At 43.9% G+C, this 19,493-nt stretch overlaps 1 protein-coding gene and 1 long non-coding RNA gene across 6 annotated transcripts in view; both read right to left on the reverse strand.

The window, feature by feature from the left end:
- Window positions 1-3,129, reverse strand: part of PIP5K1B (phosphatidylinositol-4-phosphate 5-kinase type 1 beta) — a 282,554-nt gene extending 279,425 nt beyond the window's left edge. For all 4 annotated transcript variants that reach the window (XM_012736976.3, XM_012736942.3, XM_012736958.2 and 1 more), the window contains exon 1: window positions 2,624-3,129. The gene's annotated coding sequence lies outside the window, so the exon portion shown is untranslated. The remainder of the gene's footprint in view (window positions 1-2,623) is intronic.
- A 9,098-nt stretch (window positions 3,130-12,227) lies between these two features.
- LOC142874277 (uncharacterized) overlaps window positions 12,228-19,493 on the reverse strand; it is a 33,120-nt gene continuing 25,854 nt past the window's right edge. The window contains exons 1-3 of one of the 2 annotated variants that reach the window (XR_012922088.1): window positions 15,631-15,877; window positions 14,185-14,260; window positions 12,228-12,313 (exon numbers count right to left, since the gene is read on the reverse strand). This is a non-coding gene — a long non-coding RNA (uncharacterized LOC142874277). Of the gene's footprint in view, window positions 12,314-14,184; window positions 14,261-15,630; window positions 15,878-19,493 lie in introns of those variants that run through there. The other variant, XR_012922087.1, reaches the window with a different exon arrangement.

The following is a 19,493-nucleotide window of genomic DNA, read 5'->3' on the forward strand; positions in this document are numbered from 1 at the left end:
GTTGGGAATTTACATGGTGAGACGCTTTCTATGTTTGACAGCATCTGTTTTCCTTATGAATGATTTCATTCACCTCCTTCATTAATTCAACAGATATTTATTGAGTAATTACTCTATGCAAACCACAAAGCTAAAAAAAAAAGATACAAGTTTATTTTCAGAATATTCAAACAAACCCTGACATGTATTATATCTTAGAATACTTCACCCCCCCCAAGATTTTCGAATCAAAAAGTAATACTAAACAATATACTATAGATGCTAAGCTAAAGCGCACTTGTAATTGTCTTTCCCTTGATTAAGTGATATGTGGTGAAAGTGGGAAAGAGTAAATTAAAGTTGGTGTGGGTGATTAGCTAAATCTCTCAGTTGATATCGGGTAAAAAGCTTTCCTTCCCCTAAAGGAAATGATAGCATTGGATTATAAATACATTGGTAAGCATTATAGAATGCTAAAGCTAGAAAGAAGAAATGTGATTTAATATGAACTTTTTGTTTGACGTGTAAGAGACTTGGAGGTGATATGAAGTGGCCCCGGTCAGTTAGCCAAATGTCGTAGTGTCAGAACCAGAACCCAGATCGCCAGCCCGCATGCTTAACGGTCCCTAGTGGATTGCAGTATCCGTGATGTGTCCCCCATGCCCTCAGAGGTAGAATGATGGCAGAATACACAAAGCGATGGACTAGACATCAGGAGACCTGAGTTCTAGCATTGTAAACACCATTAAATTAGAAGTCATGCCATGGAAAACTCTCATCACTTGTCTAAACCTCAGTTTCCTCATCCATAAAAATGTGAGCAGTAATTCATGGTGAAACTGTGCAGACCACAATAAATGCAGAAGAACTCTGGCAGTTTTTTTCCAAACATTATACAAGTACAGAACAGGCACTGGGTTATGACAGAAAACCTGGCTGTGACTCTAACACCAGCCACTTGTTAAATCCCTGAGTCTGTGAGCCTCATATTCCTTCTGCGAATATGTGGTAAATAATTTTTGCCCTGCCTCCCTTCGAAATGGTTGGAATTAAGTGAGAATATTGAGAAACATTTACGGATTGCAAGACATGGATGCAAATGCAAGGTAGTATTATTAAATTTCTCTAATCATCTTACTTTGGACAAAAAGGTAACACGTGGTCGTATCATTCAGTGCTTTACAGTGTTCCTTCTCAAGTAAGAGGCCATCATACATCAGTCCCAGACTTAGCACCTTTCTCATCAGCCCTCACAGGTCTCCACACTCAGTCCTGTACTCAGAACCCACCGTTTCCCTCTGCTAAGAGAGCACACGTAGGCTTACTTCACCTCCTGCTGGCTTGGATTTGGCTGGGAAAGGTTTTTTCCAGGGTCTACTTTCAGCTGGGAATACTATCTAGCAAAAGCTTCCATGACCACTATTTCTACTTCATCACATTGGAGTCCTAATGAAACCAACCCTTTGGCTTTTCTCCATTGCAACAACTGCAGAACACTTCAGCCTCTGCACAGAACAAGGGAGAAGAAGTCTCTGAGTAGATGCTTCCTCAGAGGGACAATAGGGGCTCCACACTCACAAGTACTGATGCATCCACCACTTCTTCCCTGCACCGAGAGGAACACATTCTGACGTACCCCTGGTCCCTAAGGGTTATTCACCTGAGAGCTAGGGCCCCGGCAGTCTGACAGTGTCACAGACAGGTAGCAGCAGTGGCAGTGGGTGTTATTTTGGTCTGCAACACACTCCCTTTAAAAAGCATAGGAGTCACTGGCATTTCCTTGTTCGGAGTCCTGATTTCAGAAGATCAGATGACAGAATTCATCAACCTACCCAACCAACTTCTCGGGAACAGGTTTCTACCCAGCCATGCGGGGCACCAGAGACAAACGAGCTGGGTGGTGGTGGGGGGGAGGAGGCAGGGGGAGATAAAGCAACGACAACATGCTCATCTGCATAGATGAAAGATAAGCAGACATTTGGTGGGGTTTTTTTTCCTTTTCTGTTCTGGCGTCTGCTGGCACCGGCATGGCAAATCAAACCTGGGCATTCTCCTTTCCCCAATGCCCCCACACTCCCACCCCCCGCCCCAGATGTTGAAGCGTCACGTTGACTGGGCTGGGGGACAGAGCCTGGGAAACGCAGAAGTCTGTTGCTGCATTTAGGCTGAGACCATATCGCACCTGTTCGACCCGGCTCCAGCGCCAGGAAGGCGCAGAACACCGACTCGCAAGCCCCTCTCGCGATCCCAGAGGCGCCTAACAAGTTCGCCGCTGTTTAGTGCCAGGGGAGGGTGGCGGGGAGACCTCCCCTTCTGCTGCCAAACTCTGCAGCTTTCCCGGACAAGGGGAGGGGGCTCCCGTTCAAGTGAGCCCAGAGTGATCTCCGAGTGTCACTGCGGCCCGAGGAATCAGGGTGATGAGCGGGTGGGTGCACGCTGGGAGCGCGCCGCTGTGGCACAGCGCTACGGAGGGTCCCGCTTCGGTAGCCACGAGAGCCCCCTGCACGCCACCCCTCGCACAGCGCGGACAGGCAAAGTGGAAGCGTCGAGAGACCGGCAGGATTCATCAGTGGCACAGAGCCCCCCAGCGCGAGCCCCGCAGGAGGGTCTGGGGGGAGGGGCCGGGGACGCGCAGGAAACTTACCTCACCCGGGCAGCATTCGGGTGCCACCGCTGTCGAGACCAGTTGCGCCACAGTCTGCAAGTTATCGGGACGTTGTTGCTTTCCCCCGGGCGGTGGGAGAGCAGTGCCGGCGAGGGGCGGGAGGGGCTGCGGGGCGGGGCCGGGGCCGGGGTGCAGCCCCCAGGGCGGGCAGGTGCCGGGGCCCGCGCCGCGGGGCCAAACTCGCCCCGGACGCGCCTCGGCGGGGGCGCGCGGCTGCGAGTGTGCAATGCGCGCGCGCCGCGGCGAGTGTGTGTGTCCCCGCTTTCCCCTTCCCTCCCAGCCAGTCCTCCGGCCAGACGGAGCGGCGAGCGGCAGCCCAAGCCCCCGCAACTCGCAGAGGCTCCGCAGCAGGGCGCAGCCTGGCCGCGGCGCGTTCGGGGACCGAGGCCGAGGAGCAGCGGCGCTCCCGGGCTCGGCAGTGCGCCCCGGAGTCGGAGCGAGGCGCAGAGAGAGCGGGCTGCGCGGCGGCGGCCGCGGCTCGGGGAGGCTGCAGGCCCCGCCCGCCGGCCGCCAGGCTCTTCCCCTTTTCTCTCCACCCCCTTGCTCCATCCCCGCACGCCCTGCAGGGAAGCCAGACCGGTTTGCAGCACCGGCAGCTGCGGTCGGTGCGTGGGGACCGGGCGCCCTGTCCCTCTGCCGCTCGCCCAGGACAGAGAGCGGGGTTGGGACGGGCCCCTAGAATTGGCGGGTGCCTGCAGGGCTAGTCTAGGGGTTCCCGGCTGTCGCCAGCGTCTGGAAGCCCCGCGAAACAGGGCTGCGTTTGGGATAGGGCGTCCCCCTTGCTCAGGCCACTGAACTCGGCTACGCTGATCGCCTGCCCGCTGGACTCTGCTTGCTGCGAAGCCCGCACTTAAGCGCCCCGGGTTAACCAGGAAGGGACAGGCCAGGATTCCAAGGCGACGTTTGCCCCTTCTAAGGTCAGCAGGTGTTCCCTGGAAGTAACACCTACCCAACAGGTAGGGGTAGGCTGGCGAGGGAGTCCTAGGAGGCGGCTGGAGTGCGATCGGGGTGGGGGCCAAATCCTGATAGCGCCGGGTGGGCTGGGGGCGCTCGTGATGTCAGTCTAGCTGCAAAGAGGGTAGGGACCAGACCTAAGGGACTCCTTTGGGGAAATGCTGTCGTGGAAGCTAAAGCTAAATTCACTTAATGGGAACCGAAATGGAGCGGGCCCCTCCCAGCTGAATGCAAGCAAGTGGTGTTTCTCAGCCTCATCATTTCCTTCCACCTTACCCTTCTGTAACAAAACAAACACTGATGGAAAACGTCAGACACGTTGTGTCTGGGGAAGACCAGCAATTCTTGATCCTTATCCTCAGGCATCCCTGGCTTGGTGAGCCAAAGGGAATTGCTGTTTGAAAGGATACTCCCTTAGTTCTCTGCAAATGAACACCTCTTTTCGGTTTTGTAACCCCTTTGCATCTCCCGCCACCCCCTCCCACCCCCGTTTTGGGTGAGTTTGTTATGGTTTAATATCAGCCTGGAATCACGTACAATAAGTCCTTTATAATGCAAATATCTGTTGTTCTTGTTTTTCAACTTTACTGAGGCATAATTGGCAAATTATTATTCCTCAGCTATTTTCCAAGCCTACTTCCTCCAGATGTGTCTGGCCATTACTGGGAGATTTAGGGCATCGTGTGTTTAGGACCCTGTGACCTGTGTCTGGTTTTACCCTGGCATCCTAGAGTCTTCAAAGCTGGGAACAGGAACGTACATCTAGTCCAGCTCGCTCACGTCACAAATGAGAACACTAAGGCCACAAGACATTGAGTGACCCAAGGACCAGAACACAGTTTCCTTGACTCCTGATTCCTGACCAATAAAAGAAACACTGTATTAACAAAGTTCTACATGGGGTCAAGAGAGGGGCCGGTGGAGGACAGAGGCACAGGTCAAAGAACCGTTCATCCGACGGGTGTGAATCATTGCACAGGGGGCAGCATCACACCACTGTAAGTGTGGGGTCTGGGCGTGATATCCCAGTCTCTCCTGCTCCTAAGACTGCAGCTCTGACATCCAGAACAGAAAATAAATTTGCTTCCCAGCAAGGAGGTGGTGGTGAGTGAAAATGCAAAGTCAGTTCCTAGTGATGCAGGGGAGGTAAAAATAGGTAAAACCAAACTTGAGTGAAATAACAGTGGATCAGAAGTGGATACACTTTACATATAAATGCCCAAAAACATGTGTACATACACACAGCCCCCCCCCCTTTTGTTTACATTAAAGAGCCTCGTATTAACTCCCTTCCATAAATCAAAAATGCAAACAGAATTAGGTTTCCAGAAAGAAGTCTCAAGCAGATTGCCCACTGGCTATTTAGAGAGCTAACTCTATGAAACAGGATTCTAAGGAACTGCACTGAGAGCCTTAAGATTGCATCATTACTGTGAATTAATTAATGGAATGAGAGACCATGTAGTGTGAGACCTGATGTTTCTTCCTGATTCCGTCTCTAACCCTATTAACAGGAATTTAAGAAAGTCATCCTCTGTTGGAAATAAAACAGCAACATCAATATCACTAGCAAGAGTGACTTGGCCAGAAAATCTGGAAACCTATTTAAAAATCAGAAAATGCTTATCTAATTATTTTACTTAACTTTAAATGTGATTTTTCCAGTTGATTCCAGATCTCAGTCCAAAATCTTGATAATGCTATAGAATACTCCCCTCTCTATGAGAAATATGCATAGGTTCATTGTAGTAGATTTGATAGTATTAATGGCCCCCAATAAATGACCTCCCTTTACCCGAGGTCTTTGCCTCTAACTTTGTAGTCCTCTTCCACTCTGAGCTCAACTGTGTGATTTACTTTGGCCAATGGGGCAATAGCAAACTTGATGTAAATGAAGGCCTGTAAAATGTTTATGCATTTCTGCTTTCACTCTTAGGATTCTGACGTCACTAGGAGAATGAGCCTGCTGGAAAATGGAAGACCCTGTGAGGCAGAGCTGAGTCATCACAGCTGGGGCTAACCTATGAAACCAATCCAATGGCCAGCCAGCCCTTAGTTGACTGCAGAGGCACAAGCATGTCTAAAGCAGACTGGCCAAGCTTGGTCTAGATCACCCAAACCACCCACTCAACCCACAGACTCATGAGAAGTACAAATGGTTGCTGTTTTAAGCCACTGCTTTGCTTATCAGTTGCTGCATAACAAACCATCCCAAAACTTAGTAGCCAAAAACATAAAGCATTTACTGTACCTCAAGACTCTGTGGGTCAACTAAGCTCAGCTGAGCATTGGCTAATGTCACTCATTTGACCGTACTCAGCTGGCCACTGGCAGATGGGCTGAGCTGGAAGGTGCAAGAAGCCTTCATTCACACACTGGGACTGAGGCATCTCAGTCCTCCTCCACATAACCTCTCTCCTTCCATGTGGCTGGCTTCCTTCCAGCAGGGTGGTCAGAGTTCTTCTATGGCATCTGGCTTCTAAGAGGGAGGAATGGAAACTCCCAGTCATCTTAAGGCCTGAGCCTGGAAGTTCTAGAACATTATTTCTGCTTGCTTCATTCTATTGGTCAAAGCAAGTCACAAGACCAACCAGATTCAAGAGAGGGGGAATAGACTCTACCTTCTGATTTTAGGGGAGCCATGTATGTATAAGAAAAAAGAGCTTGATGGAAGCCATTTTGGGGAGACTACTTCATCCACTAAATGTCTGAGTGCTTTATTACACATTAGATAACCTATATATTCTTCTTAGCTATTTGCACATCCTTCCTGGGACTTTCCATGAAATGTAGGAGGTTGCATTTCTATGAGTTCTTAACATACATTTAGCATTTTCTTTAATGATGTCTCAAGGGCAACTGAAGTCCAATAAATATTCAGAAAGGAGCTACCAGAGGGAATTTGAGGAACATTGATTAGTTACGGGTATTTCCACTTATTTATTTGCCATTTATTCTCCAAAGATTAAGAAAAGTCCATATGAAAGACATTCATTGCATCCACTGATGTCAAAGATAGAAAAGTAGTGCCTGCATCCTTCACAACTCCTGAGTGGCCATCCTTCTCCCTCACTGCCTTCTCTTTCTAGAAATTTCTACCACACTGCCCTCTCTTTCTAGAAATTTAATTTCTAAGCAGACAAAAAAAGCTCAATGCCTAGCTGATGCCTTTATATAAATTGGGGTGCTAATTTCAGAGGGCCAGTATTATCCTGTATTATCTAATTTCAAGTTTGCTCTTAAGGTTAGTAATGACTTAAACCCCTCATGCCCACTTCCCTTCTCTTCTTTCTCCCCTCATATTGTCTTCCATTGTTTCTAGCTTTGCTTGCTTGCTTTTTTTCTGCTGCCTTTTTTCTTTCTTAATCATAGCCATCCCCTTGTGCCTACTTTCCAATACTCAGGATTGGAAAGAGCATTGACTTGAGAGCCATAAGGCCTGGTTTGTCACCCCAGCTCTGTCCTTGCAACAGTGAAATCTGCATTCTCTCTTGGCTTCACATTCCTGGTCTGTGTCATGAGGGTGTTAGATGAGATGCTCTGAAAGGTCCCTTGCATGCCTAACATTCTGTGCTCCTTAGACACTTTCTGCAGTCTGTTCAGTGCCAAGGCTTGGAAGGGTTTGAATATTAAGGACTCAATCCTTTAGAAGAGGTGCACCTGTACCTAATCCTGCTTGAGTGATTTCCAGTAACTCTCAGTACTTATTTCCTAAGTTTTTTTTAAACGAGAAAACATGCAACTCTACTAGCTCTATGCCCTATTTAACTTACTGTTCTGTGCCCAGAGATTGGTATTATCCAGTCTCCTCAAAACTCGCCGATGTTTACATTCTTTAGCCAGGGAAAATAAGAAAACTGGAGGCCCAGTACTAACAGGCACACAAGTCTGCCACTGAAAATGCTCTCCCAAATACCAAGTAACTCAGCTAAGAAATATGACCAAGAGCTCAGAAAGATTTCCCTAAAAAATTTATCCCAAAAATACAAAATTATGGGCATGGGGATTATGATTATATGAAAAAATACTCACATGAACAATACCTGGAAGAGAACAATTTAAAAAGTTCTCATGTCAGGATGGGGAATTCTAAGATTGCTTACAAAAATTGATGTGATGTTGTTTTTACATTTTAGAAAACATGTATGTCACTAAAACTCCAAAGCTAGTTTCCACTAGCCTGTACAATCTATTTTCTATTGAATTCGGTGACTCCCTTTCAACATTTTTTTCTTGTTACAGACTCACATGTATACCCTTTTTTGGTGAATTTTCACTTGGCCCACAAGTTACAAAAATAACAAAAACCAAATGGTGGTTGAAGAATGAACAAGACGCATGAAAATATTAGAAAGGAGAGGAGAGAAAGAAGGACAGCAATAGGGAATTGCTAGGATAGCACAGAGAGCCAAGCTACGTTGCAGAACATCTTAGAGGCACTTAAAATTTATACGCACATTGTCTGTATCAAGTCTGAACTTTTCAGGAACCTGAAACTCAAGGCCTTTCTAAGGGAGAAGCAACCCCTTTTTGGCTAGAAAGGCTGTTTGAAAAGCTTAAGGTAGAAGAGGAAGGCAGGAATGAGTCAGCAATGTTCCTCAAGGCACTTAAAAAAATCTATTGCAATCATTATACCCTGAGGAGCAGTGAGTTGAAACAATTTTCCTAAAGTCATAAAAATCAGCTGTGGACCAGGAATCAAAGCCCAGGCTGCCATTTTATCCCCAGAACAGGAGGTGATCAGCAGAATGTGCCCTAGAGTCTTCATGAACAAGCACAGGTTTTCATGCTCAAACCTTCTCTGTTCTAACATGTGAAATAATTTGTTTCCTATCTCCTTAAAACATTTTTTAAAAAAAGTCTCATCCATTGGGAACACATTTGACATCAAGTGGGTCAAAATGAAAGAGTGATGGGTCTCAAAAGAATACCAAGAAATAATGGAGTCTACTGGGGTGGCTGAAAAAGAAGGAACTGGGTAATGAATTGGACAAAGACACTCGAGCTTCCTAAGTAGAGGCAATAGCTGTCCATCCAAAATGTAGCTGACGGCTTCCTGTAGCCATTTCAGGAAGGACTCACGGGGAACAAGCCACATCCCACCCTGGATGGGGAGCAGCTTCCAGGACCAAGACGTGCACTCTCTCAGCTTTGTTTCTGAAGGGAGGTGGTATGCACCATGCTGATGACAACAACGCTTGTAGAACAGAAGTGATTTTAGCGTTAGCCGACCAGAGAAGCCCCCATTCAGATTTCTCCAATCTTCTGTGCCACATGACCATGCTGAGAAGACAACATGGCTTTTTGCTTTTATTTCTCAAAAAATGTAGTGACTGTCCTGACTTGGAACCACTTAGGAGGAGCCCTACCAGCAAGCCTCTCTCCTCTTGGCAGTATTTGAATTTGAATGCTTTGCTAGTGAAATGGAGCTTCTGATTCTGACATCCCTTCGAAGATGTGGTCAACAAGCCATCGTGACAGCCTAAAATGCTCACCCAGGGTCGGGGGGCAGAGCTAGCAAAAGGAACTGTGTTAATCAGGATATGCAAACTAATGTAACATACAACCCTCAAGCCTCAGCAGGTTCCGCACAATAAAGGTTCGTTTTTCATTCATGTCACTGTTCAGGGTGATTTGGTGGCACGCAGTCCATCAGAGACCCTGCTTCCTTCTATCTTGTGGCACTGTTATCTTCAACAAGTGGCTTCTGAATTCCCTGCTGAATGGAAGAGAGAGCAGAAGATTTAGAGTGTGGGATGGGGACGTGGCAAACATCATGTCCACTCAGATTCCACTGGCCAGGGCTCAGTCTCACAGCCCCACCTACCCACAAGGGGCCTGGAAAACGATGTCTAAGCCCTGCGCCTGGGAAGAATGGCAGAGGCTGGGCATTGGAGAGCACTATATTCTCAGCCCCATGCACTGAATTACAGACAAACAATTTATCCCAAGTTTATTCTTGCACGGCTATGTTTGGCAACTTAGGAATGAAGGTCTTCAGTAGTCAGTTATTCTCCTGTGCTTATACCCTGGTTTTCCCCCTGGATTTTTAGATTGGAAGCAGCCTATCCTGTGTGTGTGGTTTTGGATGGCACGGCTGTCTTGAAGTGTTTGTGGATGTACATGGGAGCTGAAAGGTGCGACAGCCTATGTTGTCACAGAATGTTGAACTCTCAAAGCAAGTGTAAAAGGAAGAGTCTTCTGGAGTGCTTGCCAGGAGAAGAGTCTGTCAATTCCATTACCATGGGAGAAAATGGAATCTCTGAAATCAGCTTTTGAAGTTACTGCCCCTGGAAACTCTGGAGCCTTTAGGATAAGAAAAAAAAAGAAAAGAAACATAAGTTGTAGCTTTACCTGTGGTCATCCTGTCCTGATGGCATAGGTGATTTTAGGAACAAGAATTATAATGCAGAAAAGAAAAATAGGATGGGGTAAGCAAATAGCTAGGACTGCAGATATGAGCTACCACACCTGACTGATTTTTTTTTTTTTTTTTTTGAGACAGAGTCTCGCTTTGTTGCCCAGGCTAGAGTGAGTGCTATGGCGTCAGCCTAGCTCACAGCAACCTCAAACTCCTGGGCTCAAGCGATCCTTCTGCCTCAGCCTCCCAAGTAGCTGGGACTACAGGCATATGCCACCATGCCTAGCCAAGTTCTTCTATATATATTAGTTGAGCAATTAATTTCTTTCTATTTATAGTAGAGATGGGATCTCACTCTTGCTCAGGCTGGTTTCGAACTCCTGATCTCAAGCAATCTGCCCACCTCAGCCTCCCAGAGAGCTAGGATTATAGGCATGAGCCACCTCGCCTGGCCTGATTTTTTAAAAATTTATTTATTATTTATTTATTTATTAAAATTTATTTATTTATTTTCAGCATATTATGGGGGTACAGATTTTAAGGTTTCAATAAATGCCTTTCCCTCAATTATTTTTTTTAGAGATAGGGTCTTGCTATGTTGCTCAGGCTGGTGTCAAACTCCTACCCTCAAGTGATCCTCTGGCCTCAGCCTCTCAAAGTACTAGGTACAACCACTTTTGAAAACAGTCTGATAGTTCTTTAAAAGGTTACATATAGAGTTATCATTAGAATCATCAATTCCACTTCTAGATATACATTCAAGAGAAATGAAAACACACATCCACACAAAAACCTATGCACAGATGTTCATAGCAGCACTGTTCACAATAGCCAAAAAGTGAAAACAACCCAAATGTCCATCAGCTGATGAATGGATACAAAATGTAGTATATCCACACAATGGAATGTCATTCAGCAATCAAAAGGAAAGAAGTATTGATATATGCTACAACACAAATGAACCTTTACAAGATTATGCTAACTGAAATAAGCAAGACACAAAATGTCATATATTATTTGATTCCATTTATGTAAAATGTCCAGAATAGTCAAATCTGTAGAGACAGAAAGTGGTTGCCTGGGGCTGGGGAGAGGGGGGCTTAATGAGGACAGCTTATGAGTACAGGATTTGCAAGGGGTGATGAAAATGTTCTAAAGTCATTAACAATGATGGATGCACAACTTTGTGAATATACTGAACACCATCAAATTGTAAATAGGTCAATGGAATGGTATGTAAATTATATCTCTATAAAGCAATAAAGGAAAAATGTGCACACATTAAAAAATGTCAAACCCTATAGGAGAGTCTAAAATTAAATGTAAGATTTTCCTTCTCACCTACCCTCCAACCTCTAGCTCTAGATTCCAGAGAGGATCGCTTTTACAAGTTTCTGTTTTTTCTTCTCTTAGTAGTTCCCATTTTAACATTAAATAATATAGTTATTTGAGATCTCTCTTAATTGAGCTATCATTCTAAAAACAATCTTTAACATTCTACTCTGAAAGAGAAGAAAGTCAACACACTTTTACTATTTCCCATATGATCTCCCCTTTTCTGCTTTCCAATTTTTGTTCCTTTTTAAAAATTTTATTTCAAAATATTAGGGGGGGCACAAGCGTTTTTGTTACATGGATGAATTGTATGATGCTGAAGTCAGGGCTTTTAGTGTGCCCATCACCAGAATAGCGCACATTTTCTTATTTTTGTAATAGTTTTCACTTTTATAACTTTAAATAACATCCTTAAGTCTCTTGATTTATATCTTGGTTTATCAATCTTAGACACCATCTATTATCTAGAAGAAAATAGACTTTAGATGTTTCATGGCTATAAACTACCTATAAACTACAAGGGAGAAGTCCAGATAAATAAAATACGGAGTCCTATCGACAGAAGACTGCTGCCTACTCTGTTTGCTTATGACCTTAAGACTTAATTCAGTGTTTCCCAAAGATGTTTCAGAATTTGGCTAAGTGGTAGTACAGATATCTGAGCACTGACTGTAGTGGATCAGGGATGACTGTGTTGGCTGGGGACCAAAAATAAAGAGGCCCAATTCTAGCCTCCCTGTAAGTTCTTCATACTATTTATTCAATAGGCATTATTAGTGCATTTTAAGAAGAAAACATTTCTGTTGATGGGAAACTGTCAAGTACCCACTGGAAAGTTGGACAGACAACAATCGGGGCTTCCTTTCCTCTTGGAGAGTCTGCGACCCTGGAACTCTGCATAAGAAGGATGCTCTGCTGTGTCCTATTTACGCTGCACCTTGGGTCTAGCTCCCATGGCGAGAATCTTACGCCTGGTGGAGAACAGATGATGGTAGAGTCTAGTTCAGGACTGGGGTATCCTGTGGGGCAGAGGAGATGAAGAAGAGTGGCAATTGACAGAGGCTTTAAAACATGCTCATACTGGTATTTCAGTAATAATAACCTGAAACAAATGCTTAACTTCAGTGGCAATAAGGGAACAACGCAAAGAGAAACAGCTCTAGGGTAGTTCTGTGCAGCACTCCCGGAGGGGGTGGGGAGTAGACGTTGGCTGCCTGTGGACTACACACTATGCACATGTCCCATGCCAGGTGCTTTGCATGCACTATCTCATTCAATCCTGAAAAGCAGTGTCATTACCACATTCACAGGTGAAGCAACTGAGGCAGAGAGGCTAAGTAAGGCCCCAAACTCAAAAGAGCTGTGATTCTCCTTGGCTCCAAATGCTTTAAATTGCCAAAAGCAAAGTAGTAATTCAAAACCGGATGTTGGCAGGGCTTTGGGGAAACAGATACACTAAATAAATATTGCTACAATCTTTCTTGAGAACAACAAACACAAAGTATACAACTAGCAATACCTATGTCCCAGTCATCCCATTTTGGGGAATATGTTCTAAAAATAAAAACGCATAATTTAAAAAATTGATTGTATAGAACTATTCATTGCACTGATATATTTTAATACTAACAGGGAATACACCTACCAGCCAACAATTAAAGACTGATTTTCTTATAAACTATCACTCAAAAGTAGTCTTATTTGTACCATAATGATGTGCCTGAAAAAGTATGTATGATAATGTTAAGACAAACAAGTGGAACACAACAGGTAACGTGTAAACAGTGGACCAAACTATATAAACTGCGTGTACAGTATTGACATGTCCTATTTATGTTGTTCACAAATCGACTCATTTATGTTAATTGGATTATTTTTTCCATGAAGTTGAGTGCATAATAGTATATTGATTTAAAATTCCCAACACTAATTCTGCACTCCTTGGCACTGAGATCCATCTGAGGGTTTGAAGGGAGGTGTGAATAAAAGGGAAAGAGCCATCTGACACACTCTGAAAACAAAGCATTGCCCTGAAAATCTCTCCTGTGTGTTCCTGAAGGTGGTTGTTTTTCCCCCTGCTGAAAAGAGACAAATTCTGACATGCTATCGCTAATACTGCCTGAGATGAGGGAGACAATCAGGGATGTCTTTGCCCTGCCCCTAAAGCAATCTGTTTATACACACAGCCACAAATATTGTTCAAGAAGAATTTGCATTGAAAGTCCATGCCTGCAGAAAGGACTGAGTCATCTCGTTTTAATAAATCACCAACCTAAGACTGAGGGGTTCCTGTTCTCAGCACTGGCCTTGCAGTGCCTACCCTAAGCCTTCCTTCAAGTCTGTCCTGCCTAGAATGCTCCTGCTACTTACATCCTACATATTTTTCAAGACCCCCTTAACTCCTCCTCCTTCCAAGGAGTCTTCGCAGGAAGACATCGCCACCTCTTGGAATTCCTATAGCTCTTAGAATCCACTCGCTTGTTCTGCCAACATTTCACAGGCACCTGCCTTTCTCTCTCAGGGAAATGGCAAACTCCATGTGGCAAGAGGCCCTGGTATTTTGTAAACCATCCATATTAAATCAGTGCGTAACAGAGTGCTTTAAAATACAAGCACAAAGTGTTCAAGCAATATTTGCGAAGTTGCCACCTGTTCCTTTCAAAAGAGGTCTTGTTTGCCCGAGCTTCCCTTAGTTACAGTACTATTGTTTCCAGCACGGTACTGCAGACAGATGGATATGGGAGCCAATATTCCCTCTTACAACCTTCTTGTGACTTTAGGCAAGTTTCTTAACTTCTTGGAGTCCATTTCCTTGTGCATTTAATAGGGATATTAAAGCATCTCCCAGAAATATAGTAAGGATTAAAACTACTCATTCTTCAGGTCTCACCTTAAATATTACTTTGTTCAGGATCCCTCTCCTGGCATCTTTCCTCACCTCCACCTCTAGATGCAGTATAATCTTTCTAGAGAACAATGAACAAGAAGTATACAATTATCAATACCTCCTCTGTGCTTCCAAACACTCTAAACCAGTGCCACTAGCCACATGTGCACTTGAAATGTGGCTAATGTGACTGAGGGAATGATTTTTTAAATTATGTTTAATTTTAATTAATTTAAATAGCCACATGTAGCTGGTGACTACTGGATTGGACTGCACAGCTCTAAACAGGGCCATTATTGCACCTGGTGCATGGTTGCTTCTTGCTTGCAAGACGGTGCTCCATGATGAAATTCACCTGGACTGTGGTGCTCACTAGTAGATTCATAGCACCTAGTACAGGCTCTAGGTGCAGAGTGGGCTCTCAGCCCATCTTTGTACCCCACAGCTTAGCTCAGCACACACTGTAAGTACTCAATATTTGCTAATTGAGTTAATTGACCTCTAGGCTTGGGAACCAACCAATCATCTGATCCTGGAGAATGTTTAACCAAAGGGAGTTGCATAAATGTCTTTCTACATCACATTGTATTCAGGTATCAACATACTATACTATACTATATAACTGTGTATAATTATTATGTGTCAATTAAAAATAATTTTCAACAATGTCTTTCCAATACATTTCTTTGTGTGCAGCATAGAGATTACAAGCATCTGCCTGCATCCAACCCCTGGCCCCCTCAACTTTCTAGCTACATGACCTCTAGTAGGTAATTTTTTGTGCCTTTAGTTTATTTTTTTTTTATTTATTTTTTTTTTTTTTTTGAGACAGAGTCTCACTTTGTTGTCCAGGCTAGAGTGAGTGCCGTGGCGTCAGCCTAGCTCACAGCAACCTCAAACTCCTGGGCTCAAGCGATCTTCCTGCCTCAGCCTCCCGAGTAGCTGGGACTACAGGCATGCGCCACCATGCCCGGCTAATTTTTTTTTTTTATATATATATCAGTTGGCCAATTAATTTCTTTCTATTTATAGTAGAGACGGGGTCTCGCTCTTGCTCAGGCTGGTTTTGAACTCCTGACCTTGAGCAATCCGCCCGCCTCAGCCTCCCAAGAGCTAGGATTACAGGCGTGAGCCACAGCGCCCGGCCGTGCCTTTAGTTTATTACTCTATAAAGTGGGGATATGAATGGCCCTGCCTTATTGAGTTGTTGTACAGATCATATGTATGGAGGCTCATGACTACCATTTTACAGGAAATACAGAGAACAGAGGGTCATGTTAAATGATACCATGAAGGTTCAATCAGCAAACTCCAGAGTGCAGTAAACTCTAGTGAGGAAATGGAGGCAGTGGTCCCATGGTCATTAGGGAGCAAATGTAGGGGACAACACCCTCCTCTGACATTGGTGATCTGGCTGCCATGGAGGAGAAAAACATCTGGCATCATTACCATTTATGTAGGAAGAAGGCTCTCAGGTAAGGAGGAAGTGCTGAGGAGTGGCTGCTTCATATCAATGATGTGAGCTCTAAAGATGTTGGTAAAAGAAAGTTAGTTGCAGCTGCCTTCAAGTTTGCATGGACGTAAGGGTGGGCAGTGTTTTAGCAAAGAGAGCCCCAAGCTTCCAATTCCATCTGTAGGATGTTGGCAAGTCAGGCACAGGAGATGTGTCAGTTAATGGTCTCAATTGTTCCATGAGTAGCAGCTGCAACAAAAGTACAGAAATGAGAGTGTGAAAATAGGGGATGGGATAAGAAAAGAAGGAAACAGCTAGAAAAAAAATGGTCTGTTTTGCTGCTCTCAGGAGTTCTCTGGAGACCCCAAGGATGACAATCTTCAGTTTCTTTGCAGACTACTCTGCCCCTTACTCCCTAAATTTCCAGCCACACTTCTCTCTTTCTGTTTAGTGAACATGCTGAATGATTTCATGCTCAGGGCATTTAAACTGGCTATTCCCTCTGCCAGGAAGGTTCTTTTTTTTTTTTAATTTTTTTTTTAAATTTCAGCATAATATGGGGGTACAGATTTTAAGGTTTCAATAAATGCCCATTACCCCCCTCCCCCACAAGTCTGAGTCTCCAGCATGACCATCCCCCAGATGGTGCACATCTCACTCATTATGTATGTATACACCCGTCCCCTCCCCCCTCTCCCCTGCCCAATACCCTATTACTGTAGTACCTATGTGTCCACTTAGGTGCTGCTCAGTTAATACCAATTTGCTGGTGAGTATATGTGGTGCTTGTTTTTCCATTCTTGGGATACTTCACTTAATAGTATGGGCTCCAGCTCTAACCAGGAAAATATAAGATGTGTTATAACACCGTTGTTTCTTAGAGCTGAATAGTACTCCATAGTATACATATACCACATTTTATTAATCCATTCTTGGATTGACGGGCACTTGGGCTGTTTCCACAGCCTTGCAATTATGAATTGTGCTGCTATAAACATTCGAGTGCAGGTGTCTTTTTTGTAGAGTGTCATTGGATCTTTTGGGTAGATGCCCAGCAATGGGATTGCTGGATCAAATGGTAGATTCACTTGTATCGCTTTAAGGTATCTCCATATTGCTTTCCACAGAGGTTGAACTAGTTTGCAGTCCCACCAGCAGTGTAGGAGTGTTCCTCTCTCTCCGCATCCATGCCAGCATTTATTGTTTGGACACTTTTTGATAAATGCCATTCTCACTGGAGTTAAGTGATATCTCATTGTGGTTTTGATTTGCATTTCCCTGATGATTAGAGATGTTGAGCATTTTTTCATATGTTTGTTGGCCATTCTTCTGTCTTCTTTAGAAAAGTTTCCGTTCAAGTCCTTTGCCCACTTTTTTACAGGTTATTTGATTTTTTCTTGCTGATTTTCATGAGTTCTGAGTATATTCTAGTTATCAGCCCCTTATCGGATGCGTAGGATGCAAAAATTTTCTCCCATTCTGTAGGTTGTCTGTTTACTTTCATGACTATTTCTTTGGCTGTGCAGAAGCTTTGTAGTTTGATCATGTCCCATTTATTTATTTTTGTTGCTGCTGTGATCGCCTTTGGGGACTCAGGAAGGTTCTTGACTTGGGTCTTTCATGGTGGTCTTCTTCCCCTGCAGGTAAACCTTGGCTCCTATGTCATCTCCTCCAGGAGGTCTTTCCTGATCATTATATTGAAAGATTTACAGTTATAACCTTCCCTCTAAGACATACACACAACACCAATTTTACTCACATTATTAATACATATGAGGTGAAAGGCTTAGAACAGTACATCATAAGTCTTCAGTATTATTAGGTATTATTTTTTCCATTATACTATTTATTACTAAATTTATCTTGTGTATTTATGTATTGACTTTTCAATGGTTAGTCCACCCCTTCTTCCTTATTAGCTCCATAAGTGCAGAGACCTTGAGTGTTTTGTATATTTTTATATCTCCAGCACCTAGAATAAAACCTGTTACTTGGTAGGTGCTCAATAACCATTGTTGAAAGAACGAATTAACTATAGAAAAAAAATATGACACAGGAAAAAAAGAAGACTAAGAGATACCCACTGGAAACTCTGAGTAGTGGGCTTCTTGGAAAATTTTTTTTCTTCTCTCTAGCTTTTCATATATTCCAAATTTTTCTAAAGATCATGTGTTCGTTTTAATCATAAGAGAGTTTAATCTTTACAAAAAGACTTAGGTCAACAGACTGTAAGAAATGTCAATTGATCAATTTTTGCAGGCATGCTGCAGATTGCAATCTTCGGATCTGTTTACAACTACTTCTTAAATCAGAAGTCATCTGACATTCTTTAGGAAGAACTGTCAGCATTGTGTTCCTTGGTGTTTGAACACAAATGCAAGCCCTAGAGAAAGCCCCTGGGGGCTCTGACAAGTCACATTCCATCAGCAGCAGCCAGTGTACTGCCCTGTGACCAGCCACCCACCTCTTTATCTGGAGCTCCTTAAGTCAGGAGTTCCGTTTGGCTCCAGACCTTGGCACTGTGGAGGTCAGCCAAGGTCAGGGCTCCAGTAGGAATGACTCACACCCTGCTCCCTGCTTTCCACTGGGCACAGTCTGGAGCATGAGGAACGCTGTGATTTTCCAGGCTCAACTCCCAGGAGGTGAGATTCATTCCCTGAAACACTGGTCCATGAAAGAAAACCCAAAGCTCCACCAAAGGGGTGGTTAGCATTCAGGAAAAAAAAAAGCAACAGCAGTTTCAACTCTATGGTCCTATCCAGCATGATTCAAAGTTGACTGCTCAGTGTAAACACCATTTTTAGGCTTGTGCCAAAGGTGGCAATCATTATAATGTTTTAAAAATAATGATTGTGAGCCGGGCGCGGTGGCTCACGCCTGTAATCCTAGCACTCTGGGAGGCTGAGGCGGGTGGATTGCTCAAGGTCAGGAGTTCAAAACCAGCCTGAGCAAGAGCAAGACCCCGTCTCTACTATAAATAGAAAGAAATTAATTGGCCAACTAATATATATATATATAACTAGCCGGGCATGGTGGCGCATGCCTGTAGTCCCAGCTACTCAGGAGGCTGAGGCAGCAGGATTGCTTGAGTCCAGGAGTTTGAGGTTGCTGTGAGCTAGGCTGACACCACGGCACTCACTCTAGCCTGGGCAACAAGTGAGACTCTGTCTCAAAAAAAAAAATAAAATAAAATAATGATTGTGAAAGATTGCAAACATGCATAAAAGTATTAACAATAATACAGTAAGAAATTGCAATACCAAAACCAGGCTTTATAAGATTTTTACAATGCCTCGTTTGCTTTGAAATCTTCTGCCTTTTAAAACAAACAAACAAACAAACAAGATAGTATAGATACAGTCTATCCACTCCCAATTCCATTCCTTTCCTTCCTCCCCAATGGCAACCAGTGACATACAGTAGATTTATCGTTCCTTACATGGTTATATACATCCATGTCTCCAGAAACGTTATGTGAAATTGTTTTGCCCATTTTAAACCTTTATGCAAATGTTACCATATCTCACGTATCACTTTGCAACTGGTTGTTGTTCAGCGTTATGTTTATGAGGTTTACCTTTGTAGATACATATAATGGTTAGTTTTATGTGCCAATTTGGTCAGGCCAGCTATTTAATTAAACACTAATCTAGGTGTTTCTGTGAAGGTATTTTGTAGGTATTATTAAAGTCTATAATCAATTGGTTTTAAATAAAGAGGATTATCTGAGATAATCTGAATGGACCTGATTCAATCAGTTCAAAGGCATTAGGAAGGCAGTTGAAAGGAATAGCTAAGGCTTCCCTGGAGAAGAATAAACTTCACCTATGAACAAGAGCTTCAGCTTATGCCTGGCTGT

The sequence above is a fragment of the Microcebus murinus genome, chromosome 12 (assembly GCF_040939455.1).
Source record: "Microcebus murinus isolate Inina chromosome 12, M.murinus_Inina_mat1.0, whole genome shotgun sequence".
NCBI lineage: Eukaryota > Metazoa > Chordata > Mammalia > Primates > Cheirogaleidae > Microcebus > Microcebus murinus.